Here is a 7,633-nt window from a genome sequence, read left to right as displayed (position 1 = left end):
TTAAAAGCTAGTTCAAGAAACTGAGAGAATGTGCCTACACTATGAAGGAAATAACAAGGAGTAATATTCAATCATATAGAATAGATGAAATAAGAAAATCAATAAAGATAACTCTAGAGCTTATCATTCATTCTAAAAGCTAGCCAAAAAAACTAAGAGATTGTGTAAACACTAGAAAGGAAAGCACAGGGGCTAAAATTAAACCTAGGAGAATAGACGAAATGACTATATAAGGAAGGATAGCATTGAAGCTCATCATTCATTCTAAAAACTAGCTAAATAAATTGAAATAATGTGTCTACACTAGAAAGAAAAATGTGGGGACTAACATCCAATCTTGGAGAATAGACGGAATGGCTAGATCAGGAAGGACAACACTGAATCTTATCATTCATTCAGAAAACTAGCAAACTAAACTGATAGAATGTGTCTACACTAGAAATGAAAGCCAGGGGACTAATATAAAACCTAAAAGAATAGCTAGAATGACTAGATCAAGAAGGAAAGTGTTGGATTTTATCATTCATTTTGAAAGCAAATCAAAATGGGAAGATTCATATGATTAACGGAGAAGTTGGTATTTTTGTTGGGTAAATTAGTTTGAGCATATTTAAAAGTTGTGTTGTGAATTTATATTATTCCTGAATGGATTAGGAAAGAGATTACAAGAACTTATTCTCAACCTAAGAGGTGCACAGTGGTAACTTGGACAGGATAGATAATGAGGGGATCTAAACTAAAGGCAATTCAATTTGTCAGTTTATATTAGATAGTTTAAGGATTGGCATTTAACTTAAGCTCTGACCCGTTTATCTTAGTAGTGAACAATAGTGCCTTGGGCTTCTATGGGTTCTCCTATAGTGTGCAATGACAGTACTAGAGAGCTGTACGTATCTACCGGGTTTATAAAGTCAAGATATTGACTTATAAAATCCTACCCAGACCAAGGTACCGAGGTCAACAAATCGAGAAGTAGGAAAATTTTGTTTTGTAAGTTGTGTTGATTTGTGTTAGTTTGTTGTTTAGGAATTTAATGAAAAACTAAGAAAGTTTTCTAGGAATAGTATCACTAGCTCCATACTAGTTTAAATTAGTAAGGACAATGTTTTATTGTACCCAAAAATACAAAGAAAGCAATGAACTGTGTTGCTCTGTGTAGGAACTGTGTCAAGACTTTATTCCCATAATGAATAACAATTGACAGCTCATTCCTCTTATCCAAACTAGATAATATTCTTAAAGATCCTAACTTTGTAGTGTACAATGGCTATATTAGGACCCATCCAAGATTTACAGAGCCAAGATGTCAGCTTTTGTTGATGTTGATGTGTCAACAAAACTGCGACATCAACAAAAATTGACAAGCTTGAGAAGAAATGATAAATGTTTGGTGTCTAATAAGCTAGATTGAGTTAATAAATTTATCTCAATTATAAATTACTAACCCAAAGCAATAATCTACATCAGTAGCTGCAACTGTGACTAGATTAATGAACCTGATCTGATCGTGATGGTGTTATATGCGGCGTACTCCAACTTCTAATGGATCATTAATAAGATACGTACATGGAAAGGAATAGTGAAGGCCAAACCAAATCTAACTGGCTTGTCTCAGGGTATTCTATGACTGTACAAGAGGATAAATGACTATACCCTGGTTTTCATTAGTCAATTTGTGAATTGTATAAGCAATCGTTTGTTGATTATCAGTCTACAAACCTGGGAATGGAAAGTGTATCATGTAGGAAATTAATTGACTATGTGATTAAAAATTTTCCCATTAACCAATCCTATATTTAAAAGTCTAAAGTGTTGAATTGATCAGACCAAAAAATCCATCAACATCAACTAGTGCTATCGTCTTTAATAATCCAGTCCACTCTAACTTCGTGTATGGTGTTGGCATCAATTTTTGATGTCACAAGTGTAGGGTTTTTATGACTAAATTGGGATGATTTACCACTCTCTCATTGAATCTTTCAGCCCAATTCACCCAATTTGGACTTCTTGGTACATGTTTGGGTCATGAAACCAAGGTCACGATGACTCAACCTTGCTTGAGAGAGTCCACCATTTGATTGCATTAGTTATGATATGGGACATGTCTGATGTACATTCTAAGTTTGAATTCTATACTCAAGCCGATCAAAGACTCTCATGATCAAAGAAGCACATCGAGGCTTCTCGTAGCCATTTACAAAAAAATTATGGTTTAGAACAACGTAACTGCATGACGATTTGGAGTGCCCATCAGCACCGAAATACTTCCACTAAAAATACTTGTCTCTGAAGTTATGGGACTTTATTTTGTAATATTTAGTCTCCCATAGCTTACAGATTGGATAAAGTTTTTGTTAGACTCTTTCGGTGAAAATAATGATTTTTGGGGCTCATGCCTAGGTGTCAGCCCTGGGCGCCTAGGCACCAGTCTGGGTTCCTAGACACCCAAAATAGCCCCCACGAGGCTTAAATTTGAGCTAGAAAAAAGTATGTGCTAGCCCCCTGGTGCTTAGGAACCATCCCTCTAAGGCCTAAACACCAAGCCCAACGCTTAGGCACTAACCCTCTGAAAAGTGGGCACTCAAAGCTGCCCAAAATGCACATTTTTCAAACCTAGAAGATGAAAAGTGTGTGTCAAGCCTCCGACATCTTGGAACCAAGCCCTCAGTTCCTAGTCACCAAATCCAGGCCCAAAAATAGCAGCCTAAAATTGAGCCCCCAGAAATCCAACACCAGAGTCAACACTCTAGTGTTAGAGCTGCAGGCTTAGCACCTAAGCACCATGTCGTGCCATCTAAGCTCCAGGTCAGTTTTAGCTCTATTTTTTCTCAAAATTTGCACCCGAAACACCTCTTTAAGCAACTTAAAAGTATAGTTTTTTTTTTTTTTTGGAGAAATATGCTTAAGTGGATATAAAGGGCTGGTTAGCCCTCTTTTATAAGCTTCTAGGATAAGGTGGCAGGCCCCTTTTTGGTAAAAAGAGGAGGTATATTTGGAGGGGGCTTAAACTTTTGTTTTGGGTTAAGCTCATTTTACCTGATCTCCTCCTTCTTTCACAAGTAGTCCTGCTTGAGAGAGTGCTTCTTCTTTCATTGAGCTCCTTCTTCCTTGGCATACTTCTAGAAAAAAGCTTGGTGGTTGGTTTCCTTAGAGATGGAGAACACTAAAGCAAGGTAAGGAGTAGGGCTTGCTCACTACAGCCTCTACTTCCTCTATTCCTTCTTCTTCTCCAACAAGAAATCCTCTTCCTTCCCCTTCTTCCTCTTCTTCCACCAATTTCCTTGAGTGTATGAGGAGATTTTCTTGTGGAGGAGTTGTGCTAATGAAGAAACAAGGCATCAACTCTCCTACAGTGAAGGAAAGCTTCTTCAAAGTTTGGGGAAGGACTGTCGAAACTTCACCAGAGCATGGAACTCCCTCAGAATCTCATCAAACTATACTCTTCAAGGAGAGCTTTGTCGTTCTTTAGAGAAGAAGCAGGGAAAATCTCACCGAAGCTTTGCTAGAACTATGTGAGAACTTCATTGGATCTCAAAAAATCCGAGAGAATGCATCCTCAACCTTCACGGTGGTGAGAAATCTTGTAAACCTTTTAGGATTAAGAGTTGTGCACTTCACCTACAAATCCAAAGAGCATAACCTGCCACTTTTCCTTTTTAAGAACAAAAATCAGAATGAAAGTTTTGTACTAATTCAGTTGTTTATATCAATTCTTTTATCTTGATGGACAATTGAAACCAACCGGCTAAGAAGATGAAAACATTTTTTTGATCCTCAGTCATGGAGAATCATCTTCGCAAAACATTCCTTACTTTGTGTCATGACCTCACACAATAAGGTGTTGGTACAATTCTCGATTACTCCGCTAGGATGAGCCTGGATTCATCATCAAGCTCTGTCAAGTTTCTACTTCATGCATATATTTTCTTTCATTCTTGTATGTTTGGCATTAATTTTAATTTACACCAAAAATAGCCTTTTTTTACATGTGTTGTTGATCAATCACCCATCTAATCGGCACGATTGACATGGATTTCCATTAATTTGATCAATCAAATGTCATCAGTTTAAAAACATCAAATTGACTATTCTCTGTCAATCGGCTCCCCACATTGGATCGATCAAAGACCTTCATCAATTTGACCAATCGACTATCATTAGTCTAATCACCTCGACCAACCCATATTCATCGATTAGCTACCTCATCCTCATCAACCGTTCTTTTTTTATCAACTTCCCATGCTAGCCTAATTGAATGCTTCTGTCAACTGGTCTGATCAACAGTCACCAATCTGATCAGTTAGATAGAAATCTACAATAAACTTGATTGAGAGCCTAATTAATTGCTTCTGTCGACGGGATAGACCAACCAATCTTTATTAATTTGCCACCCTAGCCCATTTGTTTGTTCTTCATTGATTGAAATTATATGCCAGTTTGATTGACCACTTTCATCAGCTTGATCAATCGACCACCACCATTCAGATCATTTTGACCAACCCTTCTCTATTATTTGGCTAACCACACTAGCCTGATCAATTGCTTTCATTAACTCAACTGATCATCCACCATTGACTTGATGGACTCAATCAACTATTTTCATCGGTTTGATTGATCGACCTCCACCCGTCCGAACATACAGATCAAATTCATTTAAATGATGCATGATTGCATGCTCGTATCATAATTCTTGCATGAACACATTCACCTTTGCACCCCTTAGTGCACGTACGTGCATATGCTTGTGGTGGTCTACGCTTTATTTAGGCATAACACTTGGCGTAACTAAAATTAGGGTGATTTTTCTATCCAGGGTTGTGTATATTCCTTAACATTATCGTATGTTTTCATGCATCAAGTCCTTTGTGGTTGCATTTGCACTTATGAACTCTTGCATGTTTGTCTTGTATAACATCCCACATGTTCATCGTTTGCATGTTTTTGTCAATTTGAGTCATTGTTCCCACACACTCATCTAGGATGTCCACAAATCTACGTCAGGGATGGCTTGCTTGCACACCAAGCCTACTCATTATGTGATTCTCCCCTAACAAGAATCACATTCATTTTTAGCACTAACGTGTCCTCTTTAGGAATGGCTCACACACTAAGCCTACCCATTATGTGATTTTCCCTAACAGGAATCACATTTATTTTTGGCACTTACATGTCTTCTTCAGAGATGGCTTGCACACCAAGCTTACCCATGGTGTAATTCTACCCTAACGAGAACTGTACCACTTCACCTCCTACTGCACCACCTTGGACTATCGTATGTATCGAGTGACTGCTTCTTTAGCACACTCATTCTACCAAGTCAATGCCTCTTTAGCACACTCACTTCCGAGTTATTGTCTCCTTGGCACACTCACTCCTTGAGTTACTACCTTATTGCACAATCACTCTCAGATCACTTCCTCCTTGGAACACTCATATTCATTTGTGTTGTATGTTTTTGCATGCACATTTCCGCATTGTCAGCTCATCTATCACTAATATATGTCACCATATACTAATAATGAATGTTTCTTTTCGTGTGAAATCACCCCACACTGTCACAATACACTGTATCATGTTGCATTTGTATGTGCTCTCTGATCATTATGATGATGAAGCTGGCTTGTTATCTTAGTGACCCTCTACTGGTAACAATGTGGCAGCTAGTATTGCCCATGAGGATGTTTCGATGGTCAATACTAGTTATCGCATCATAGACCAACATATGTATATTTTGTTAAGGTTCTAATAATTTTAATAGATGTTATTTAGGCTTTCTATTTCTTAGGAACTATTTTAAAAGTAAAATCTACATTTTTATTACTCATATGCATCATACATTCACAATTTTCTTTGAAATTACTTGCATCCCTATCTTAGAACACATGTAAGGTTAGCAGTTTTAACCAAGGTCTTGAATCTAATAGGTTAAGTCCTTCGTGTTTGAAAATACTTCCCCACAAAAATTCTCCACGTGCATTTTCTCATTTATCTTCATTGTCGTATGTCCTTACCTTCTGATTCCTCCCTTCTCTAGATCATTCACATGATCTGAAAGAGAAACTTACTAAAAAAGGAATTATAAAATAAAAGACAAGCTAGCAACTTATTATAAAAAGATAAAAGAACAAAAATGGATTGGCGACTCCACTGGGGAAGAGACTCTCTCCATTTTTGGTTCATGCTTACACTTTTGTAACCAAGACCCTTTCTTTGTAGTGTCACTACTATTTGTGTATTTTTAGAAATAAGATTTTAGACCTACATGCAAGTTGCTATAGTTAGCAACTTGGCACTATTCTATCCCTTATTTTACCCTTCACCTTTTCGATCATTACACCTTTGCAGGCATCGATGATGTTGTAAACTTCTTGATCATTTTTCTAGACTTTTTTTCACAAAGTTTGATCATAGTCCTTCCTTTCTTAATAGAAATGGTGTGTGAGAAGGTGATCACGATTGCTACTACTGGAGGGAACACCATTTCCTTTACTCCTAGCATTTTCTCTACACCCAAGGGTATCATAACCTTCAGTTTGTTTGAATACCACGTTTGGATTACCCTCAGAAATCCCACACCTACTGAGGTGTCTGCTCTATACTCTCCTCCCAAAAATAGGAGCCATGCACATGAGGTTTTTCCCACCGTACACATGAGGTGTCTCATGTCAGCGTGCCACCTTTTGCGAATAAGAGGTTGGTGCCTAGTGGTAATGCATCATAGCTTCTCTCTATTTTCTCTCAACTATTGGGGACTTCTTCTATTTACTACTATGGGTCTAGTTGTCTTATTATCACATGTTGTTTTGGGTTCCTCCGAGGCTTCCCCTGCTCTAAAAATGGGCATGATGATCTGGAGAACTTGAAATATGTTGTTGCGGTCCCAGCAACAGGGTCCAATTCATGTTTTTGCACTTTTTATGGTTCCAGTCCAAGTGGATTCTCATATTCCCTTAGATGAGAATTCATTCTCTATTTTGTCTGATTGTGAGGATTAATTCTCTACCAATATTGTTAGGAGGCATCTTCCTCCTCGAGGCACTGGCCATCTCAAGCTAGCTATCGAGATTGATTGCTCTGTCATGAGTCTCCTAACAAAGAAGATTATCAGAACAGTTTCCTCCTTACAAGGACAAGGATAAATTTCCAAGAAAAAGTTCCTAGCTCTCATCTCTAAGGAATCCAAGGGAATCATGGAGTAGCTCTTTTATGTTTCACACCCTTGAGATTCATACAATAGGAGAACAGTGTCCGACCATCACTCCATTGCAAAGCTTGGGTACCTACCGTCTGTTGTACATACTATCAAGCCTGTTCAAGAATCCCAAGGTGCTTTTAACTTAGAACTTGATGAGGATGTATTGGAGCTTGGTTTTGTTACTATTAGTGACACTACTATGGAGGATTTAGCCTAACTTATTATTGTATCACTTATGCTAGATATAATAAAAAGAAAGAGGCGTTTACTTATTGTACTCCTATTCTAAGTTAATATGACATGCATATTTCTTTTGGTGACAAGGAGAGATATGAGGCCCGCCCAAGCTGATACTCCACTCACTTATTTCAAGATAAGTACACTATAAAGTGCTATCATTCACCTAGGAGGAAGTACATCTAAAAGGTTCCAAATTTC

Source organism: Phalaenopsis equestris, unplaced genomic scaffold (genome assembly GCF_001263595.1).
Source record: "Phalaenopsis equestris unplaced genomic scaffold, ASM126359v1 Scaffold000851, whole genome shotgun sequence".
In the NCBI taxonomy this organism is placed as follows: Eukaryota; Viridiplantae; Streptophyta; class Magnoliopsida; order Asparagales; family Orchidaceae; genus Phalaenopsis; species Phalaenopsis equestris.
The sequence above is the reverse complement of the archived record's forward strand: the minus strand, read 5'-3'. Positions refer to the sequence as shown.